Source organism: Pelodiscus sinensis, chromosome 3 (genome assembly GCF_049634645.1).
Source record: "Pelodiscus sinensis isolate JC-2024 chromosome 3, ASM4963464v1, whole genome shotgun sequence".
Taxonomy (NCBI): Eukaryota; Metazoa; Chordata; order Testudines; family Trionychidae; genus Pelodiscus; species Pelodiscus sinensis.
The window spans coordinates 133,491,489-133,515,704 of record NC_134713.1 but is presented as its reverse complement, the minus strand read 5'-3'; the positions used below and the strand labels follow the sequence as shown (position 1 = coordinate 133,515,704).

The window sequence follows — 24,216 nt, the reverse complement described above, 5'->3', positions numbered from 1 at the left end:
TGAATGAAACTATGGTGCTCACCTCTGAAGTTCACCTCTACGCTGGTAGCCTGCACAAGGTCTACGTGACACTTAATTCCAACTGCAGTTCTTAAAACAGTGCTAACCTGGGTTTGAAGTGTTCCACAGGTTTTCTATCGGAGGCTGTTCCCCCACACTTCCACATACAAAAAATGTGTGTCTTTGGACAGATATGTGAGCTTATTGAACAACCTGGGATGAATATTTGGACTGACTGGTCATGAACAGAGGAGGAACTTATGGTTCTTCATAAAAGTGCAAAAAAGAAACTGGGGTGGAAATAAACCAGAATAGAATTCTGTGGAATTAGCAAGTGTAAATTAAATGTGTTTGCATTTGAGCTGTGTGAAAAGCCTCCTATTGATAGAAACAAGTCAGCTAATAGTGAAATTACAATAAGTATTACAATGACTCAGAAGGGAAACACAAATCACATGTAAATAGCTCAGTAACGTATCTTCTCGATAGTACTATTCACATAATAGTGAGTAACTAATAGTGCATTAAAAAGTTTGCAGTGTGTGGAGAGAGGAAACAGTGAATTTGAATTCATCCAAAGGATTTTTGAGAAGAAAAAAATATTGCACAAATCAAGTCATTGTGTGAAATTGTAATCCAGTACACCATCTCAGAATAGGTACAATTCCAATTGAGCAAAAAATTATAGTGATTTACTATGATGCATACATGTATTAAGTTGGGGGCAGAATACCATTTACCTGATGTTGCTAATTCATTTCTTTTCTTTAATATATTTATTTTATTTATGAGAACAAAATAACGAAAATAGAATGAGTCTCTACAATGGAGATTTATTTCAAATTTACTGCCAAATTCACTGTTTAACTGAAAATGGAGTACAGTAGATCAGATATGAGGCACAAAATATAATATACTTTGTATCCATACATGCAGTTTCATGGCATTGAAATTCACACCAATGTAATGCAGTTACATAATGCCCTTTGCCACGCATAGCCCAATCTTGCAAGGCAGTTAAGGGCATGTGTAGCTTTAAGCAAGAAAGCAGTCTAGTTGAAAACAGCGTGACCATTCACATACTAAAGTACTTGGCTGACAGACAATTAGAGGAGTGAGCCTGTGAAAAATGTACAAGACAGTGATTTCTGAGGTAGAGGGATTCCACAGTAATAATTTGGAAAAAGATTCCTTACTCTTTCATCCTCTTTTTCTGAGAAATACGTATTCATAAAGATGAAGCAAAGTAAGGGCAACAAATCAGTCTTAGCTGATTCCTTTTCATCCCCTAATGCTGTCTTTGGTCATTATTTATTGCCTCAATCGCTGAATAATGTCACTTAGCACTGTATAGTGCTTTCCCTATTTAAAGTAGTTCATTCAATATCGCTGTGAAACAGAAATTGCTATTATTTCCATTTTACAATTAGCAAAGAACCATAGGTTTTTAAGGTCAGAAGGGATTATTATGCCCATCTAGTGCTGCCTCTTGCATGATACAGGTTGCAGAATGAGGTTCTGCAAGGTTAACTGGTTGTCCCAAAGCTGTCTAACATATTGGTGTCAAAAACTAATATTAGAATTGGGGGAATCCCAACTCTCAGTCCAGTTAGCAGACCAGGAGAACAGTGTCTCCCTAAACTACTTTCTTTAATAGGTTTTGGAGGGCCATATCCTCAGATGGTATAAATTGGCATAAATCTGCAATGGACCTATGCTGAATTACACCATCTCGGAAGCTGGTCCAAAAAGAAAAATAAAAAAGTGCCTAAATAAGAAAGATGCACAGAAACAGGTGACTTCTATTTGAATATCTAAAATACCTAAATCTGGCTAGTTGGACTTCAAGTATCATTTCTCTTCAGGCTCTGTTTATCTTTCAATCAGCCTTGGGTGAAAAATGATTCACCTATTAATCTGCTTTGAATTTTGCATCAGTCCTTGGAACCCTAAACTTAAATCTACTAGTCAAAACTCTGAGTTCAAAGCATCAGTGTTATAATGGCCACATTTGCCTGGCATAACTTCAGTGGAGTTACACCAGTGATACATTTGGCGTATCCTCTTCTGTTGTTGTTGTGTGTTTGTTGTTTGTATTATAGTACCTATGAGCTGTAATCATGGACTAAGACCCCATTGTTCTTAGTTGTCAAAATACAGTAGAAAGCATTTTCTATTTCACTGCCTTTTAAAAGATGCTGACTCTGTCATCCCGCACACACAAAAACCAAACTTTTAGGGAATTAATATTGCTAGTGACAGTTTTTTAATTGCACGCTGTTTGGAGATGTATAAATGCCTCTGGGGCTGTAGGTGAGAAAGTATAAATAACATACTGCATGGCACCATCTGTAAATATTTAATTATAGTGGGAAAATTAGTTGGCAGATTTTTTTGAGGGGGTAGGGATGGAGGACGCGAGCAACTAAAATCTAAGCTAGCTCAAGTTATATTTGAAGGAAAATGCTTCATTTGTGAATGCTGTCAAGCCCAGAGGGGAAGCAAAATTACTGACGAGGAACAACCTATATTTATGTTGTTCTTATTGTGGGTTTGGTTCTTGGGGGGAAAACATTAAAATAAAGCGTTGCTCCTACTTCGTTGCCTTTCCCCTGAACTGACAAAGTGACACTTGACATAAAGGAGATTGAAAAAGAACGAAATTCAGCCTGTCAGCTTCATAAACACATTAGTAGTCATTAAATAGACTCTAACACCGTGGAACATTTTTAATACAAAAAATAAAAGCTTAGATTGTGTTTTTAGCACATTCCTGAGCCAGTGGTGCTATATAAGCTGCATCAGCCTAGTAGTAGTGCCAGAAAGTACTTTCCCATAGACATCTCTACCTCTCCATAGGCACAGCTTCTTCAGGCTCTGCGTCTGTGTGGAGTACTAAGTTCATGGCCTGTATCAGTAGCATTTATGATGTCCCCACTTCAGGGCAGCTGTGTTAGGGTATGTCTACACTACAAAGTTAATTCGAACTAACAGACGTTAGTTCGAATTAACTTTGATAGGCGCTACACATACAAACCGCTAGTTCGAACTTAATTCGAACTAGCGGAGCACTTAATTCGAACTAGGTAAACCTCATTCTATGAGGACTAACGCCTAGTTTGAATTAAGCAGTTCGAATTAAGGGCTGTGTAGCCACTTAATTCGAACTAGAGGGAGGCTAGCCCTCCCCAGCTTTCCCTTGTGACCACTCTGGGCACCAGCAGGGAAACTCATCTGCCCCCCTCCCGGCCCCGGAGCCCTTAAAGGGGCACGGTCTGGCTACGGTGCCCGTGCCAGATGCAAGCCTGCCAGCACCCAGCCAGCAGACCCTGCACCTGGCATGGCATGAACCAGCTACCCGCTGCCACCCAGCCCTCCCCCTCTTCCCGGGACCAGGCTGGCAGCTCCCGGGAGCCTGCCTGGGGCCGCAAGAGGCAGGCACCCACCTGGTCTAGTGCAGAGGTTGTGGACCTCATCCACGACGTCCGCAACAGGCACAGGAAAGTGGCCGTCTAGGGCAGGATAGCTGCCAGCCTGGCCACCCAGGATCAGGTTTGCTTGAAAATCAAGGTGGTCCAGTGAGACCCCCGACCCTGAGCCCTGAGCTTAGAATGGCCATCCTGGGTCAGACCAAAGGTCCATCTAGCCCAATAGCCTGTCTGCTGACAGCGGCCAACACTAGGTACTCTGGAGGGGATGGACCGAAACAATGACCAAACCACTTGTCTCGTGCCATCCATCTCCAGCCTTCCACAAACAGAGGGCAGGGACACCATTTCTACCCCCTGGCTAGTAGCACTCCATGGACCCAACCTCCATGACTTTATCTCACTTCTCTTTAAATTCTGTTCTAGTTCTAGCCTTCACAGCCTCCTGCAGCAAGGAGTTCCACAGGTTGACTATTTGCTTTGTGAAGAACAACTTTAGCTTATTAGTTTGAAGCCTGCTACCCATTCATTTCATTTGGTGTCCTCTAGTCCTTCTATTATGGGAACTAATGAAGAATTTTTCTTTATGCACCCTTTCCACACCACTCATGCTTTAATAGACCTCTATCATATCCCCCCTCAGTCTCCTCTTTTCTAAGCTGAAAAGTCCCAGTCTCTTTAGCCTCTCTTCATATGGGACCTGTTCCAAACCCCTGATCATTTTTGTTGCCCTCCCCTCTCCCACCCTCTCTCTTTCCCTCTCCCACCTCCTTTTCCCAGTGGAAGCTCTCCTGCAGCCCCCCGCTTGACTCCCCTCCCTGGATGGCAGCCTGCGGGAAGTGCAGCCGGGCTGATGGCCGAGTGCTGTGATGTGCCGAGCGTGGGTACTCAGGGCACTCCAAGCCAGGATTGCTTTGCTGTCCCTCATTGAGTTAGACAAGCAAGCAGGAAACCCCTGAGAACTGTCTGTCCGGGGTGGGGGTTGGGTCCCTTTAAGCACAGCCCTCGGCTAGCCTGAGACATTCCTGAGTCCTAACCTGATGCCCTGCTGGCACTGCTTCCGGACATCCTTAACCCTGGTTCAGGGTCCATTCAATGTGGACATGCTAGTTCAAATTAGCAAAATGCTAATTTGAACTAGTTTTAAGGTCTAGATGCACTAGTTCGAATTAGCTTAGTTCGAATTAACTCATTCGAATTAAGTTAGTTCGAATTAGTGCTGTAGTGTAGCCCTTAGTTAGTTAGTTGGAGGGTGAAACCCAGGGTTTTGACAGTTTCCCACCCTTTCCCTCCCTCGTAGTCCTGGGATAAAGCAACAAGTGCATAACTTCTTACTCCTGTTCTTCTCTGCTTTATGCAGGTGCATGCTCCAAGTCCCAGTGTAGCCTTAATTGGTAAGTCATAAGTGTGATGGGACTCAGCACAAAGTAAAGGCATCCTGGGCAATATATTATTTCGGCCCATATCATTTTACTTCTGCTGCAGTAAGTTTGCACAAAATTAAAGATGTTTCTGATAATAGTTGAGGTCAAATCACAGCATGCTTGCCATTTTAACCAGAAAGGACACTCTCTCAATGACTTGACCACCTGCATTCTGCTACAAAGACCTTTTACATCTGCACTTGAAAGGGAATCCTCTGAACTGTCATTCATGTTAAAATTCGACACTTGCCAACAAGGACTTAACAAACATTTGAACTATCTCACCCATTACCAAGACAGTTTCCCCAATTATCACCTCTAATACCATTAACTCACAAACATCCCACTCTCCCTACCTCTAATATCATCAATTCACAGACACTTAGCTTCCTTCCTTCCTCCCCCCCCGCATCCCCCTCCTCTTCTGCAATGTGATTTGTCCTTTTCATATTTGTTCATTTTTTTAATTGTATCCTTTGGTATATATGGTTGTGACTACTTTCTTCCACTATTTGATCTGAGGAAGTGGGTCTGGCCCACGAAAGCTCATCATCTAATAAACCATCTTGTTAGTCTTTAAAGTGCTACATTGTCCTGCATTTTGTCATCAGTGTTTTCCTACCATTTTTTGTCATGCAGATGACTCATTCTCCAGGAATGCGTAGCATCCCTGGATGAGCCATATCCCTTCCAAACACTAGAGGCAGCTCTAGGCAAATTTTTCTTTGGCACTAAAACGGTGGCCCTCTCAAGAACATGTTCAATCCCATATCCCACAACCAATCAATTGGGCAGCACCCAAGTCACTCCTGGGCAGCCGCCCAAGTTCTCAGCTTGGAGCCGCACTAGTGTTTGCATGGACACAGCTAAAGAATGATGAGTTGCATGTCCAGCATAGTATGTTTTTCCAGTAATACCCTGAGTGAACAAAATTGTATCTTGCACCCATTACGCTACTTGTTAAAATGGGATTCTCATTTTAGCTTGTTCATGCATTGAACAAAGGCCAATGGAGCTGGAAACTCTGTGGATCAAGGCTATACTTGATATTGGACTGCATAAAGGAAGTCAAATATCCTTTTCCTTTTCATAAAGGAAAGTGTACAGAGAGGTCTGCATTATAGTGCTGGTGTGGAGGAGATGGGGTAAGGGCACATAAACAGTTGGCTAAAGAGCAATCAATGAGAGGCAGTGACAGGCATTCCCACTGCTTCACGTATTTATAATGATGGGCTGGGCATTCAGCTCTCTCTAACCAAGAATCCGATCATTGCCATTATATATCCAAGTACATAAACTTGTACTTAAGTCCATCCCTACTCACCAAAGCATTTAAGCATGTGTTTATATCCATGGAAGTCACTGGGGTGTAAGTATGTACTTTAAGTTTGTGTATTTTGTTGAATAGGGTGCAAACCTATGTGTATGAAGATATTAATTACATACATCTTAGAGTACAGCATCTGTTCTGTGCTAAATATTATATCCTATCCATTTGTATCTAGAAATATTGGTTTTTGAGGTTTTGACAAATTATTACAATGTATTGACCATGAGGAAGCATCTTGAAAATCATTGCTATTAATAACCAATCACAGAAGGGACTTGTTACCTTTTGAAGGGGGAGGGGTGCAGCAGTGTAACTTCAGGATATGAAAATCTCTACAGTTTTGTGTTACCTTGTGAAATTTGCATTCAGAATGAGAATTCAGGCTAATGGCTTCTATCTCCCACGGGGCAGCTGGAACAGATTCTGAAATGGCAGAAGAAAAGAGGATAGCAAATAAACTCAATGAGCTGTCAAAGAATATTTCTACATCAAACGAGTCTCTGAACCTTTTTGTGCTTCAGACACTAACCTCCTCTCGATGGGAACCAGCCGTAGATCACAAAATGAATACATTTTTAAAAATTCAAATATATACAGCTATTGAAACATAAGGTATTAGAATATTGTGCAGAGATTTCTCTTAATCTACAGGAGAATGGAGAGGGCAAAATGCACTTTGATTGCTGTTGCTAGGCAACCTTTTTCGTAGCAGATGTACATAGGGCTCCTGATTGTTTAACGCCAACGGTACTGGAGTCTGTCAACAAAATATGTTACAGCAGCAGAAGGAAGTTGCAATGAAACCCAACTGAAATCTTGTAGTACCTTTCCCTTACCTCTTTCTTGGGATGAATTACACAAATTGGATTCCAAGAAGAAAGTGTAGCAATTAGTAATATATAGCACTTGCAAACCTCTCTTCGCCAGTAGATCTCAAGACACTTTGCAAAGAGGGAAAGTATTATTGCCCTCATTTCACAGATGAGGAAGCTAAGCTACCAAGAGTTTAAATGGCTTTTACCAAAACTGCACAGTAAATCTGTGACAAAGCTGGGAAGAGAACATAACTCATCTGGGTCCCAAACCCACCCGCCTTACATGTCATTGTAAGTTACAGTTTTATTTAAATTAGGAACCGTCTAATATGATTGAGGATAATATTGTGACACTTCCTTCAGAGTGAAATTTCCTCCCTTGCTGAGGATCAGCTGAAAGCTTAAGAAGAACTTGCACATAGTTTCTGGATCTGCCTGGCATGGGAATTTCCATGCAGAGTCATGAGTGTGACCTTTGGAGAGCTGCAGATTAAGGATTCATTTAACACTCCCCCCTCCAACCTCCTTTCATCACTTGTACTTGGCACCCATCACACTTCTGTGTACAGTACTCTGACAATGTCTGAAATCTAATTTTTATGGGATGGATCAAGAAAGCAGTGTTAGGAACTAGGTTAGGGTTAGGATGGTGCTAACTCCAGATTTCAGATGGACAGCAATGAATTCTTGCAAGATTAGCTGGGCTCAAAAAAAGTTTCCATTATCTTGGATGATGTACAGTAAAGACAGTTTTCTGCTGTCTTTGGTTATACCCTCTTATATGAGGAAAAGAGACACCTGGAAGAAGATGGGGACAAAATAATAACAATATGAAAAGAGTCCCTGTCCTCAAACAGGCCAAAGAGCTAGTCAAACTAAAGTGTGAGTGGGTGTGTATACATAATGTGGAATTGTGTAGGGGAACACCCTTTGTGCTTCTATCCATCTTTCCTATATCCCCTTCTATCCTATTTTAATCCGATCTCTTTGGGTCTTATTTTGCCATAATACCTGAATGACTTCTGGTAGTGCATTAAGCATTGTGATTAACATTGTTCTCTCCATCCTCTCCCCATGAAAAGAAACATGTGGAGTGTTTTGTTTTGATTTTTTTAAATGTATTTTTATAAAATAGATATATGCACACCGATTCCTATGTATTTGTTAGCGAAGGCAAGGTTGAAGAAAAGTGCTTTGCATTTAGAGCACAAGATGGAATTGTTTTCTATTCTAATGGAGCTGCACTGATGCAGCAACAATCGGGAATTTTAGAAACAATAGTCTGTATACCCACTCACCTGCGCTTCTTGCATTATATAAAACTTGTGTATTAAATTTGAGTTTTCTTTCTTTACCCATTAAATCTGATTTTTATAGCTTCTTACAATATACTTGGCAAAAGATAAACCACACACACTACTCTCTGGGCTCAGGGGTTGCAAATTTTGATCCAGGTTTCCAACACTCCTAAGTTCATGACAAGTTTTGATCTGGGATTTTGGTTAGGCCCATCATAATGACTGGGGTTATACACCAGATCAGGGGCTGGATTGGGGTTGATATGCCCCCAATATTCAGTGATATTTTGATCTTGTAATTTGATTGGGGAAAAGAAGAGATCCAAGTGTTTGCAAATAAAAAAAAATGTTGGCTTTCCTGTTATCTTTTGCTTACCGGTCTGTGAGTGTCACTTGAAACCCATGCAACTTGGTGGCAATAGATTCAACTTAAGTTAGTTTGTAGAATGTCTGTGTACTTTAAATAGAAATAAATATAGTAATGAGATTTCAGCAGAGCTACATCTTTGCTTACAAATAATGTGATTTTCATAGGATCCAAATAATGGCCAATGCACAACTGATTACTAATTCACTCTACAGAATTGGCTGTGCAGATGGTTTACACACTTAAATACAAAACATGTTGTTAATTGATCCCAGTAATTTATTACAAGTCATGCTGCTCCTGACCTTGTTCTTCATTCCTTGTAAGAATTCTGTTAAATTAATATATAGTATGTAATATAATGGAAATATGGTAGCATATAAGGTCACTAGCACTATCAGGAATAGGGGTTTAAATATTTGTCCCAATCAGTTGCAGTAATTAATTAATGCAATGTAAAACATCTCCATTACAAAATGCATTTATATTTTCTAAATCACTTCAATTTTTTTCAATTAGCTACCTTCAAGATAGAGCAAAGAAATTGCTGTACAATTAAAATAATATGGTATATTTTTATAGATATAAATTATCTTTACATTTATGCAGACATTTAACATGCTTCAGTGGTGAAGCTCCAAATGAGTTATATTAGTGCGTAAAAGGGGCTTTCAATGCTAAGTTTTTACATACCATCTCCACTGCTTAAACCTTATGAAATCAGCATGAGTGATGCCCTCTAAAAAACAACTACTCAGAACAGTATTTCTTAATGTAGTCCTGGTGTGATATAATGGAAATGCATGTAATACTTCAGTGGTTCAGCATGAATGGCAATAGAGTTTTAATTACTGTGAGAGGAAGATATGATTGATTTGGACTAGTATACCACTCCATCTCAAGATGCATCTCCTCTTGATAAGTACATATGACTTCCCTTTATTATTCAGAGAGATGCACATGTTGATTAAGGGCAAAATATTTAGACCTGACAAGCAGTGAATTTTGTTGTGATTATTGTTTAATGCGCAAGTGGGTTGAAAGACACAAATGACTTTCAAACACCAGAGAAGTGCAAGAGTCACTCATCAATTGACTTTTTTCAGTATCTTGTTTATACTATGGATCGGATGTTATATTAGCCCTCCCCCCCACAGTTGCAATTCTCCCAGACCCCAAAAGTAATCACCATTTAACAGCTGTTCAGTGGCTTATGTAAAATGTGTTGGTTGCCGCAGTCCAGTTTCTAGTGCCCAGATGTCACTACATCGCAAAGAGAAAACAAAAACAGCCGCTGCCATCATCTCACACCACAGTAGGCAGCTTTTTGTTGGTATTCAGGGCAGAGGTCCAATTGTGTATGGGCATGGAGAGTGAGTTAGGGTAAATATATTCTTATCCCTCGGTCTGATGTATATGGTGACATCGGTGTGGTGAGGCAAGGAAGGTTGCGCTGACACTACCTGTGCTGCTGTTCCTGTTCTATACCAAGAGACCTCTGTTTTCCACAGATGTCAGTCTCCCCATTTGTACTGATCCTAAATTTACTTTAAAGGGAAAGCAAATTAGTGTAAGTAAAGTTACACTTGTATAATGAGCTTTTAGGATGTTTTATATTCGAACTATGGGATACGGCAGGCATTGTATTTTTAATTAATTAATAAAACTTGCCAAAGCACATGGTTAGGCCTGGGCTCAGTGAAGATGTCATCACGATGTTTGAAAGTGTAGCTTTCTTTTATGGTGCATTTCTTTTGCCTCTGGTTTCTTTAAGTTGGAAAAATTCAATTTTAAACCATTATTTAATAGTGCTTAATTTCTCCACTTTATATCCTTAGTTTTATCTTAGTAAATATTACATACTGTATACTTGCATTGCAGCTTCTCTGGGTTTTTTTTTAACTGAATGATTTTTTTTTACTTTAGCTCCTAAAGCAGTTTAGTCTAATCTCATTATTTTTCTTAATTTTCCCACCTTGAACAAGCACTATTGTACTTCTGTACCTTGATTATAGTAATTACTACTCTCTAATATTATTTACTGTCTTATGTCATCAAGTCTTCTAATTTGATGTCAGGCTGTAGGATCTACTAGGTCCATTCGTAATACAAAATATCCTACTAGTTTGATCAATTCTCTGGTCTCTGAACGAAAAAACTGTCATACTCTCTGCTTTGCTATAATCCTTTCCCAATACATATCTTGATAACTAAAGTTAAAACCACAGTAATGACTAGTTTCTGTAGTTTTTTTGGTTTTGCTGAGGCACTAATTTATTCTAGGGATGTTAAAATGTGGTTAATTGACTAGTCGATGGAAATTCCATTGACTAGTCGAGTAGTCGATGGAATTTCCATCGACTACTCGAATAGTCGATAGGCACTTCTGCATTCCTCCTTTGAAATATACAAGAGCCCCCACTGAGGTCTTCCTCAAAGGAAGAATGTGGAACTCCACGTACAGCCCGGGGCCAGCTGGAAGTCCCACTGACTCTGGCTGCATGTGGGTGCCTGCTTTGAAATGTACAGGAGTCCCCAGCAGGGGCTCTTATGCATTTCAAAGCCATGGAGCTTTGACTCAGAATCCCCTACTGACCCCAGGCTCCATGCTGTGGCGAGGAAATGCAGCGCAGAGCCTGGGATCAGCTGTGGAGTCCCCAGCTGACCCCAGGCTCCACAGCTGCCCCTTTGAAACATGGAGTTGGCATTTCAAAGGGTCAGCCACTGCACAGCTGATCCCCGGCTCAGCTGTGCAGCGGTTGCCCCTTTGAAATGCTGCCTTGGGGTGTCAAAGTGGTAGTGCCACACAGCTGATCCCCAGCTCAGCTGTACAGCACTGCTGCTTTGAAGTATTCCTCCCTCCCCACCCCTTTTGCTGCCTCTATCTTATATCTTATAGAGGCAGCAAGGGAGAGAGGAATCAACTAGACGACAGACCATCCAATAAGCAAATGTTTATCAGATAGTCGACAAGTTGACTAGTCCTTAACATCATTAATTTATTCCAGGCATAGGCACCTGGAAGTCGCATCGATTTCAAGTAAGAGGGGCATCTATTTATGCCAAGGGTTTGGCCCTTGGATTCAATATGTGTTCTCCAGAATCATTAAGCCAGATGGTTGTGTTACCCCAAAAATATACTCACTGGAGACCACCCAGGGTTACACTAGTATGTGTTTATTTCCACTAAGTAGAACTAAAGAGGAGAGAGCAGCCACCAAAGGTTTATGCTAAAGAAGATAGAACTCTCTCTCTCACATGCACACAGGCAAGCACACACCCCTCCATCCATTCACTCATTCACACGCATTCATTCCTGCCCTCAGGCAATCACACACTTACACAGACATATGATTTGCAGAAGGAGCCAAGCCATGTGGATCCTGGAGAGTCTGTCTGCTCATCTTCTTCACACAGCATGTAGTAAAGCTGTGGAACTCCTTGCCAGAGGAGGCTGTGAAGGCTAGGACTATAATAGAGTTTAAAGAGAAGCTGAATAAATTCATGGAGGTTAGGTCCATAAAAGGCTATTAGCCAGGGGATAAAATGGTGTCCTTGGCTTCTGTTTGTCAGAGGCTGGAGAGGGATGGCAGGAGACAAATTGCTTGATCATTGTCTTCGGTCCACCCTCTCTGCGGCACCTGGTGCTGGCCACTGTCGGTAGACAGGATACTGGGCTAGATGGACCTTTGGTCTGACCCAGTACGGCCGTTCTTATGTTCTTATATTATGTTCTTATCATGGCTGGGGAAGCTGGTCAGGAGGAAAGACACTGGAGGGGAGCTTCTCAGGATCAGTAGAAGGAAAAGAGAGAGTCTCACATGTGCTTCTTCTCTTTATATAGTGCCTGAATGGCTCCTGTGACTCATTCACTTTGTCATCAGGGAGCATGCCCAGACTTCCCTTTATCCAGCAGAGAAGAGAGCATGTCTAGACTTCCCTTTATCCAGCAGGGAGCATACCCATACTGTGATGACTCATTGCCAAGTAGTCCATTGTTCCAAGCCTTCTTCAAACACACTCACACTCTCTCTCCATTCACTCAGGGGAGAATGTACCTTAGGGAAAGTTACAAGCAAGGTGGCTGCATGTTATAAAGATTACAAAGTTGCAGTTTACAGTAAGTTCGAGAGTTACACAGATTACAAAGATTGACAAGGATCACAATAAGTTGCAGTTTAAAACCTTAGACCTTACAGTTTGGTGTAGCTTTAGAAGATCCATGTATATAAATCTAGTGAGCTCAGGCGGAGGCTTTTTTATGCAACAGGTTGGGCCTGCTTTAGTTCCTTTTGCACTTATCTGGCCCAAAGAAGACTTAACATTACCTCAAAAGGCAAATGAAAATTTCACTAGTGTTGTGGAGGGGGAGGAAGAGAAAGAAGCTATGAGAGTAAAGGAAGCAGGGCTAAAGCACACAGCTGTGGCCAGTTCTCAGCCATTATTGTCATCTGTTATCCGTGTGTTCTTCCAGTCAACATAACTTAGAGCTGGTCTCAGGATGGACTAAGTTACCCCAGGGGTGGTTTTAGCCTTTAATGGCCCGAGGATCAAAGGAATGAAAATACAGTTTGAGCCACTTTCACTTTTTCCCGGCTGTTGTGTTGAGCCATCTACTCCCTGTGTTGTCTTTCACCACAACTCAGTGAGGTGTAAAGGATACCTCTACTATGATTTCCCCCATCTTTTTTTCTCACTATTACAACCCTTAACCCATACATTTTTGCTATTACTCTTTCTCTTTTCCATCTGAACTTCACTATATGTACAGATATACTTGATACATAGTGCAGTAAACCTTCCTTTCTTCCCCCAATCCACACAGTGCAGTAAACCTTCCTTTCTTCCCCCAATCCATCTTGTACAGATGAGCCATGAATTCCATCCCATCATATCTCTCTAATGTTAACCAAATCATTGCATTTTCTTCTCTTGCAGTTGAACATGTCTTTCCTTCTGTTTTTGCTGAGTCCTGTAACCTTTTCTCATTTTCCTTCCACTGTGCTGAAATTTTAATTGGGTCTAATAACATATTCTTCAGTGATGTGGGGAGACCTCTTTGTACCCTGCTAAACATGCAGAATAAAGGAGGAAAGAAACACATTAATGCAAGAAAATAATGGAAAAGAGCAAAGATTATAACAAGCTCTCAGGCAAAAAGAAGACCTGTACTGTCTGTGGTTATTTATTAATTATTTGCTGAATATCAACAGCATGCTTCGTGCTGCCTGGAAGGAAAGAAAGGTCTACAAGGGAGCAAATAAAGATTAAAAACATTTTAAGGAAAAAAGAAATCCTCAAAGATTTCTGACGTGTGATATGACTCCAGCTGTCCAATGAACTCTAGGACACTGGAGCCCAAATTGAAATCCATTGACCACTTTATATGGACCACTTTATATTGCGGCTCTATATGGATGTGAGAATCTGTTAATATGAAGCTGGCTATAGGATTGGGGCCTGACACTGTAAGTTGTGAAAACCTTAGTAGCACAAGTAGTATCCATGCATTGGCCTTCACTTCATGAATGAATTATAGCTAACTAGAGATAGGTCTGAATTTAAGTACCAACCCTAGACACTCTTGAAATTTGTATGTTTCCTTTCAAAATCCATCAATGAATTTTGCCAGTGGGACTTTATGTTTATAATAAGACAACTCCAATTCCACATCCGAACCCTCCTGCACTTGGGAGTCTTCAAAATCTAGATTCAAATTTTGTGGCAGGAGCTCATTGCACAATTCCACATGCTACTCATAATAGAATTGCGCCAATGGCCACTTAATTTCCCCAAAATATTAACATTAACTACCCAAGGTCATTTCAGTAGAAACAGTATTGGACACAGTGATATGGAACACATATCAGAGGGCATGTGACTGAATCGTGTTGCCAACCTTTTCCCCCCCAAGCCCTTTGTTTTAAATTTCTAGTAGTGTGGATTTCTCTAGCTGTAACTGATGGTCAATTATGCTATTTTAGCACCTTCTACTACTGCCTGTTAAGCATCCTAGATGTTGTGCAAGAGGTTCAAATGATAAAATACATAAATGTATTTTTTTCTGGTAAAGTAGTTTCTTTAGTTTGTCCATATTTTTTTTCATTTTTTGGGAATGCAGAAAATATAAAGTGATCTTGATTTGCCACATAACTATTAGTTTGTCAGAGACAGTGACAAATCTACTTGTCCAAGAAAATGCTGAGGTAGGGATTCAGTCCAGTCAGTACTAAATTGCCTTTGCGTACAACAATAGATGAAAATCTAGTAATAGAATTGAGTATTGATTTTTCCTAATTTTTTTGTATTTCTATCAAGAATCTCTCTTCTCTTCCCCTCAAAAATAGCTTATTCTCTTAATATTAATTTTGTACATGTTATGAAAAGTTCAATTTTTGCCACTGACACACTTTGAATTATATAAACTTAATTTAATGTCCCGAATCACTTAATCCAGTGGTGGGGAATGTAAGGCTGGGGGCCAGATGTGGTCCCTGGCTTTCCTGCATCCAGCCCCCAAGGCTCAGGGCTACCCCCAGCATTGGGGAACCTGTGCTGGTGCTGCAACTCCCTTGCTATTCCCCCTGCGCATGGCTGGTGCACACAAAATCTACTAACCTGGGACCCTCCAAGGCTCTAGTGTGTGAGAGGAATGTGAAGAATGTCTTTCTCCTCAGTTGGGGGCCACTTCAGCAAGGTTTTGTTGTTTGGCTTCTTACGTGTGTGTGGCCGCCCCGAATTATTTTTCCTGTGGATCAGCGGCCCCCGACCTAAAAAAGGTTCCCCACCTCTGATTTAATCCTTGTTAAAGCTGTTAGATTTTTTGTTTAACCGTGACCAAGTCCTGAATTCCTTTACTCAACTCTCACTTGGAGGAACTTACTTTGGTTTAAACAAGAACTGAATTTTCAATTTTTATTGTTTTATGTGGCTTGTTTTCTTCAGTGCTGTGCACTGCAGCAGCGATCCTTACGCTTTGAAGCTGCATGTTCACTTTGGTACATGATGTAATGCTGTCAGGGCTAGAAAGTGGATAGAAAGCATATTCCCCCACACCAAAGCACCAGAAATTAATAGTGATTGGCTCTCTTATCTCCATTTTGGAACAACTGTTTCTTTTAAAAAATAAATGTGGAGTAGCTAGAAAGATAACACTACTTTGTGTGGGGGGGGGGGGGGGAGGGAGGAATGACGACTTTTTTAATGTATTTTGCTATTCCCACCGTAAACAGAAATTAGCTTTAATTCAAGCCATGGTTCTCAATTAGTCCAGCCTTCAAGAAAGTTTGGTTCCAAATCCTGATGATGACTTTGTTTTGTTTTGATGTTGGGCTTTGGAGCCCAATTTCCAGCTCCAGCCACAAATGCAAAGTGCTGCCTACACAGCCATTTTAGAGCTCTAGTGTGAACATTTCTAGCCCAAGTCTGTCCACTCAGGTTTGAAGGCGTGCTTCTGCGGCCTGTACAGGTGTACCCTTGGGGGAGGGGGAAGAGATACCCGCATCAGAGCCTGAAGGCCCCTGTCATTGTGCTGGTGCTGTAGAAGTTTAGAATTAACAGATAACTGTGGCATGGGAAGTGTCTGGAGGTGCAAGATGTGGGCACTGGGTGCACATGGAAGTCAGGTGGGATTGTGGAGAAGGCAGGGGAGATGGGTGCCTGTGGGAGGCAAGAGAGTGGAGCATATTTGGGGGATGATCACTGGGGACTTGAGAGGTGAGAAGACTGGGGTGCCTTCCCAGTTAACTCTCTTCTCCCCCGCTTTGCTCCCCCCCCCCCCCCCCGGCTCACGCAGACCTGTCTGGAATAGGTACCAGGCATTCAGCTGCCCCCCTCTCCTCAGTGAATCTGTTTTCTTTCACGAGGCTCCATCCTCCATGCAGCTGCTTCCCAGTACTACTAGTGATAGGCTGCTTACAGGTTACTGCTACCTGCTGCTACAGTGACTGCACTGCCCCCACTGCCGTGCCTTGTTGCTGTAGATGTCAGCGCAGTCAACATATGACGAACTGAAGCCCCTTCCCTGAGCCTCGGTGAAAGTTGCTAGAGTAGCAAGAGATGTATTAAAAGTCACTATTTAGGAACCTGTTGCAGCGAAGTTCAGCATATCAACCAGAATTCTTACATGTGCTCGTTGATTCCCAAATTGTCACACATGGTGAGAACGATGCACCAGTGTCTATTTATGTGCCCCTAGAGGGGGAGCATGGTAGTAGTCAAGAAAGTCAAAGAGGAGGAAGCAGGGCTGGCCTTACCATGAGGCGAACTGAGGTGGCCGCCTCAGATGCCAGACTGTGGGGAGCGCCTCTAGGACCCACAGTGTAGAAAATTGTGTCTGCTGCTGGTGCATATGTGCATATGGAGGCGTCATTTGAACTCCCCTCCTTTGGTGTCAAAATGTTGTGGGCCATCCCTGGGAGGAAGCTCCAATGTGGGTGTCTTTTTTTCCCCCCTCAGTGTATGTCTGTACATCCCGCGGGTGGACGCATGCCTTCAAATCCGGGTCGACAGACTTGGGTTAGTAGCATTCACGCAAGAGCTCTAAAATGGCTGGATAGACAGCACTTCGCATTTGTGGCTGGAGCTGGAACTTGGGCTCCAAAACCCAACTTCAAAATGCTGTCTCCATAGCTATTTTTAGAGTGAAGGAGGAAACCTTGCTACCCCGGGTTTGTTGACCCAGGCCGAGAGGCTCACGTGATATAAAGAGAGTGATTGTGGCACATTTTATTTTCTTCTGTTTCAAATGGGCAAGACAGTGGTATGAATGATGGAGAGACTTGTCTTGCATTATACTGAGGGAACACACAGAACAGATAGTAAGAAGAAGCTAGGGACATCATCTCTGCCCATCAGCCATTGATGGACCTATCCTGCATGAGTTTATCTAGTCCTTTTTTTGAACCCTGTTATAAGTTCACAACATCCTCTGGCAAAGAGTTCCACAGGTTGATTTGTGTTGGGTGAATAAATACTTCCTTTTGTTTGTTTTAAACCTGCTCCCTATTAATTTCATTTGGTGCCTCCTAGTTCTTGTGTTATGAGAAGGAATAAATAACACTTTATTTATTTTCTCCAGCTCCTTCATGATTTTATAGACCACGATCGTATCTTCCTTAGTTGTGTCTTTTCCAAAGATGAAAAATGCCAGTCATAATTTCTCCTCATAGGGAAGCTGTTCCATACCCCTAGTCATTTTTGTTGCCCTTTTCAGTACCTTATTCAGTTCCTATATATCTTTTTTGAGATGAGATGATCATATCTGCACATAGTATTCAAGATGTGGGTATGCCCTGGAGTTATAGAGAGGCAGTATGTCATTTTATGTCTTAACCATCTCTTTCATAATGATTCCCAATATTGTTTGCTTTTTTGACTGCTTCTGCACATTGGGTGGATGTTTAATCATAGACAGGTCTACACTTAATACATTGGAGCCCTGCAACTGTACACCACTGTAGCACTGAAGTGAAGACATACTTTGCTGACGGGAAAGCTGTTCCCTTTTCCTCTGCAGTTCATTATCTGATGAAGTGGGGTTTGCCTACAAAATCTCATGATATATTAGTCTCAAGTGCCACAGGATTACTTGTTGTTTTTAAAGTTACAGAGTAACACGGCTACCCCTCTGAGACCCATTGGTGTAGTTAATACACCTTTCTGAAAGGCAGTAACTCTGATCATAGAGGAAGCTTCCCTGTCCACATAGGGCTGTGTATGCTGGTAGTTCAGTTGGTGTAACCTGTCACTCAAGAATCAGGATTTTCCACACAACTTGGTGACATAATTATGCAAATGTAAGTTTATAGTGTAGACTAGGCCTGTGACTTGGGGGGGGGGGGAGAGGGGAAGAGGGAATCACACCCCTAACAGACACAGGCCAGTAAAACTTAAGTATAGGGGAGCCCTAAATAATTTAGATACTTCTGAAACTTTTTTTATGGTGGCTGAAGTGGCTGCTTCATCTACCTAAGCACCAGATTTGAAATGTCTACGCACAACCGTCTTCCTCAGGATAAATAAATTGAGAGATGCTTACTGTGTAGGGCTCTCTTCAGTGATACCTTAAAAACTAAGGTCATGTGTGCTCTGTGTAAACACTTTCAGGCCTCAAACAGTTTTATTAGCAGGATTTTACTCCAGTTCCCTTTACTCTCCCACTGTTTACGTTTTAGTGGAGTTGTTTGTTCCTACAGACACCTGTGGGCCAATTGTGCTATGGCTGGGGAGAGCTTGCAGAACAGAGAGCACAATTAGTCAAACTCTCTGGGATCTTGTGAGATGAAAGGCAGTATAAAATATGAAATACTATCATTATGACGGAGGGTCATTGCTATAAAAGCCTCTTATTTTTTTAGTACGCAAGAACATGTCCTGCTTGCTTAATTTTAAAATAAACTGACGTAAAGCCTAGCTTAATGGAGGCTTAGTGGCTGAGTAAGAGAATGTCTGTGTTAACAAGAATACTAGATTAGGGGCTACAGATTTCTTAAAGGTTATTAAAAGGATGGCCTGGTGAGGGGAGAGGGCTTATGCAGAATTCTTCTTCTTGCATTTACTGAGAGTGCTATGTACATTTCTTTGCAGCACCTTACGGTTTGTGACATAGTTTGCGTTCATTGCAAATAGTTGTATATGTTACATTAAAGCTCTCTAAAGGTTTGCTAATGTTGCTTTAATAACCTAAGAAAACAGTTGCACATAATAAAGTCTAAGAGCTTCTTGATGGCATCCAGCTATAATGGGGGGTAGCGCAACTCCAACCCAGGCTCAGAATTGACATTGTCATTTGCAGTATTTCCAGTCCCCAAAATCATGACCCAGGCTTTTAAATTATTTCCCACTTTCAGGCTTTTTCTCTGCAACCATGAGGATGAGAGAGTGTAGCTAGGTTACACAGGTACGTGAAAGCTGAGTTGGGACTTGAAGAAAAACAAAAAATATTACAAGACTCATTGTCAGAATTGGCAACACTACAGTGAGTGTAAGGGGAGAATAATTTGCTATATCCCTTTAAAGGGCACAGGATGCTCTGTTCTGTGCACCTGGATAGCAAATCTGGCCTGGGAGCAAGGGGGAGACCACTGCGTCTCTGCTTGTTCCCCCTTCTGCCTCTCTCCTGCCCTCTTTCCAGTGAGTTAGTCGCTAAGCGGTGAAGGATCCAAGAAGGCTCTGTGTCCGTCTCCTCCCATACACACCTCCCCAAGCGCAAGGGCTACAGTTTTTGTCTACCAGGCCATAAATGGGGAGGGGACAACTTGGCCACACAAGATGGGAACACAGTCTGACCCTTAAATGTCTATAGAGAGGTACTTTTAACATAACTATTTTTATGGAACTGTTAGAAGGGAATAGTCAGTGAAGAATGTGCACATTTTAGCCAGGTGTCTGCCATTGACCTTAAGGGCGTGGTGGAGGGGGAGGCTAAATTACTCCATAGTGCATTGCAGAGTTTCTCCTAAAAGTTAAATTCACCATTTGGGTGGCCTACAAAGACTGGAATATATTGGACTTATGTTTGTATGGAAAAAAAATGTTTGTGTAGGAAAAAAAATGCAACATGCATCACTCCTTCACTGTTATTTATATTCTACCAAGGCCAATGGCCAAAACAGCTGGTAATAGTGTATCTGTCAGTGGCCTAATTCAATGTTTTGCAGAAAGCTCCCGTGCCGTCTGTTAGCTTACCATTGCAATGTCTGAAACAGAAAGCAACAGGATCCATGCCAGGGTTGTGCAAAATATTCAGCTGAAAATTCAAAGCGCTCATCATGTGCCCAGTTTTGAGTCTGCAGCATCTCGGGAAACATGCAGTTTAATTGGAGATTAATAGTTGTTGCTCAATGTGGAAAGAGGTCAGTAGCAGGGGCTAGTCCTAAATATCCCCCTATGTTAGCAATGCCTGTACTTAAGGTTGCTTAAACATTTCCCTTTCAAATCCCCCTTTTAAATTACTTATAGATTTTAGTAACGTTCTGCTTGGACACTGAACTCTTCCAGGCATGATCATTGCCTAAGGATGAACTTACTTTTATTTATTTTAAAAAGCAAACCAGCTGAGCTTTTTTGACAATGAGGACAACAGGGGTAGTAAAACCACATTCTTTATTCTTTTAAGCAACATTTCCTTGAACAGCTTTTGTTCCAGAATGGTGGGGACTAAGAAGTAGACAATGGATATGGAAATGGATCTTACAGAGAGAAGCTGCCCTTTTTCGGCCAGGTAAAAATTGGGTTGGATTTGGCCAAGTTATTGTGGTTTCAGAATCCTAGCTGGCACATGCGTAGTGATCTTTAGCAATGCAGATGCTTTCCAGTAACAATATGGCAGGTAATGTTTTACAAGAACTTATTGTGGTTGCCAGAGGGGAGATGAGCTCTTTGAAAATCTGGCTCTTAATGATGGGTATTGAGCTTTTCTGAGAACTCTGCACTTCCTATGCAGTGACAGGGGAGGGTGCTTTCCAGTATCACTGCACAACATAGATGCTGGGGGTGGGGGTGTTGCAGCCCCCCCCTCCTGGCTGAAGTAGTTTCCATTATAACCAGGATTTACAGTTTGGTTCAACATCTAGGGGATCTAGGGGTCATAGTGGACCACAAGTTGAATATGAGTCAACAGTGTGATGCTGTTGCAAAAAAAGCAAATATGATTCTAGGTTGTATCAACAGGTGTGTTGAAAGCAAAACTCGTGAAGTCATTCTGCCGCTCTATTCTGCACTAGTTAGGCCTCAGCTGGAGTACTGTGTCCAGTTCTGGGCGCCACATTTCAAGAAAGATGTGGAGAAATTGGAAAGGGTACAGAGAAGAGCGACAAGAATGATTAAAGGTCTAGAGAACATGACCTATGAAGCCAGGCTTCATGAACTGGGCTTGTTTAGTTTGGAAAAAAGAAGATTAAGGGGGGACATGATAGCGGTTTTCAAATATCTAAAAGGGTGTCACAAGGAGGAAGGCGAAATTTTGTTCCTCTTGGTTTCTGAGGACAGGACAAGGAGTAATGGGCTTAAAGTGCAGCAGGGGAGGTTTAGATTGGACATTAGGAAAAAATTCCTAACTGTCAGGGTGGTCAAATATTGGAATAAATTGCCAAGGGAGGTGGTGGAATCTCCCTCTCTGGAGATATTTAAGAACAGGTTAGATAGACATCTGTCAGGGATGGTGTAGACGGAGCTTGATCCTGCCTTAAGGGCGGGGGGCTGGACTCGATGACCTCTCGAGGTCCCTTCCAGTCCTATTATTCTATGATTCTATGATTCTATGATCTATCACTACCCCCTCTAGACCCATTGTTCTAGCTTGCCCAGTCTAAAGGAGTTTAAAGGCTTTTCAGAAACTTTGCCCTCCTTAATAAATGGCTTTACACATGAGCTGGTGGGGACCTGGCCCAGTTAACAACTTTATGCACCAAGTGTCCTTTCTATCTTAAAATTAAATGGAGAATGGACAAAAGGAAAAGGAGGGAAAGGAAAGGAAGTGGGGCAGGGAGGAGAGAAAGATTAACGTCTCGGTTTCCCTCTGCTAGGAATTAGTCAAAGGTGTGATACATTTTATTTGCAGTGGCATAAAAACCTTTGTTGATGTTTTGTGCTTCCCAGGCAAATCGTCTAGACAAATACTGGAAATCTTTCTGGATTGGAGGGGGCACTGTTTGGCTGGGGCTCTGGGCTAACCAGAATGGACTGTAACTTTTCCTGTGTGCTAATCCAGGGCTTTCTAAGTTGTGTTCCGGTCCTACTGTTTTTGCGATGCTGGCTACAGGTTGCAGCAGTGGCTGAAGGTGGGAGCGCGTTGCTTCCTTTGGTGGTACTGGTCTCCCTTGGGGTCCCCATTTCAGGTGAATTGGCTGAAGGGAAGTGAGGATGTGAAAGAGGGGTTCTGTAAGCTTAGTGGTGTGGTCCCAGGAGGGGGTGGAGCCAAGTAGCTTACCCTAGTGAGAGAACTGAGACCCTGAGGCAGTCTGAGACCGATGAGGTCTTCCCAGGGACTCTTCCAGAGAATCTGTGGCAGTTACTGAAAAGAAGAAAATAGTGGGAACAAGGTGCATACAAATTGTCCTAAGAACATGATGAAGAAATTCTCTTTTATAAATGGTGTAATATAACTGGTAGTCTGGGGGCACCACTGTGAGGGTCAAATCAGGAAGAATTACTTAGAAACAGGGCTATCTACAGCCCATGACTGGAGGGTCCTCCTTTATAAAGCACTAAACCAGTCACAAAGAACACTTCAGCTGCCTCTCTGGCTAGCAAGAATTCACACAAACAAAGCCTTTTAGACACTCCAGCTTTACCTGTGCCACAACCAGCACCACTCCTGACACAGATGAGAGGTTATAAAAACCAATCTCAGTAAATCCAAACAGGTACTCCTGATCCTAAAGGACCAGCCACATTCCTTGGTCAATTTATACCTTAGATCTTTCCCAAAAGAGTACGCTGTATACCAGTCCTTTAAAATCTAAAGGTTTATTAATAAAAAGAAAGAAAAGGCTGAAAGCAGAATTTTTAAAGAAAGCACATTGCATTCACCAATCACAAAGTTCTTGATGCAGGCTCTTAGCAGAGATGTAATAAACTGCTCTCTTATAAGTCTCTGGAATACATCCTTTGTTAGGATGGGTCAACAAATCCTTCTGGGCCCTCTGTCAATTAGCAAAGATTCTTCTGAAGTGAAGAGCAGGATTGAAGACTAATGGAGGAACCCCTATAGCCCTTTTTATAATCTTGTGTAAGTGGAGGGAACTCCATTGTTCTCCTGTGTGAAGGTATCTCCCAAAATGGAGATTGTCACATGAGCCTGTCACTTCTCCATGTTCCTTTCAGGCAAACAGCCATGGCCTGCCTGCTGGTTTGCAGGTTTGTAGCAGAACTCTCTAGATGTTGGTTGGTAACACTTAAGGGCCATTGTCGATGAAATATAGCTATTCACTGAGAAGCCATCCCTCACAATGGGTGGGCGATGCCTGATGCTGTCTCCTGGAGGCGAACATTTACAATACCAGTACATAGCCACTATTCCTATCTTCACATACCAAAATCACACAGGCAGACTATTATCATAAACAGAATCTGCAAAGCATAAGCATTCAACAGACACCTCACTTGGCCCAGAATTTGGGGTAAACCCACAACAGTGGATGCAACAGTGATCTGCATGTCGCTATTAAAATCCAATAACATCGCACATGGTGTTTCTCCTGTATTTCATAGATCAGTTTCTCTAGCAAAGAGAAGTACACCCACCATATCTGATTAAAGTATTTACAGTTGTAAAATGTGGATCACTGTGCTAATAAAAAAAACAAAACAACCCAGGTCAGGACTCTCCGGAGATTGAAAGCAGATGGATAACATCCTCAGTAGAGTCCTTTAGGATCTCATACTTCAATAAGTTTACTGGCACCCTAACCCATGGTGGGCTGAATGGCTTTGTGTGTATAATAGAGATGCTACATATATCTGGAGACGGTCCAAAAATCTCTCTCAATAGGATTGTATTCATAAGTAGTCTTTGGAAAGGGTGACATTTGTAGTGGAGCAGGCTGACACAG

General features: G+C 42.0%; 1 protein-coding gene across 2 annotated transcripts in view; it reads left to right on the top strand.

Annotated features, from left to right (window-relative positions):
• Positions 1 to 24,216, top strand: part of SMYD3 (SET and MYND domain containing 3) — a 612,222-nt gene that overhangs the window by 230,429 nt on the left and 357,577 nt on the right. The gene's annotated exons all lie outside the window — the stretch shown is intronic.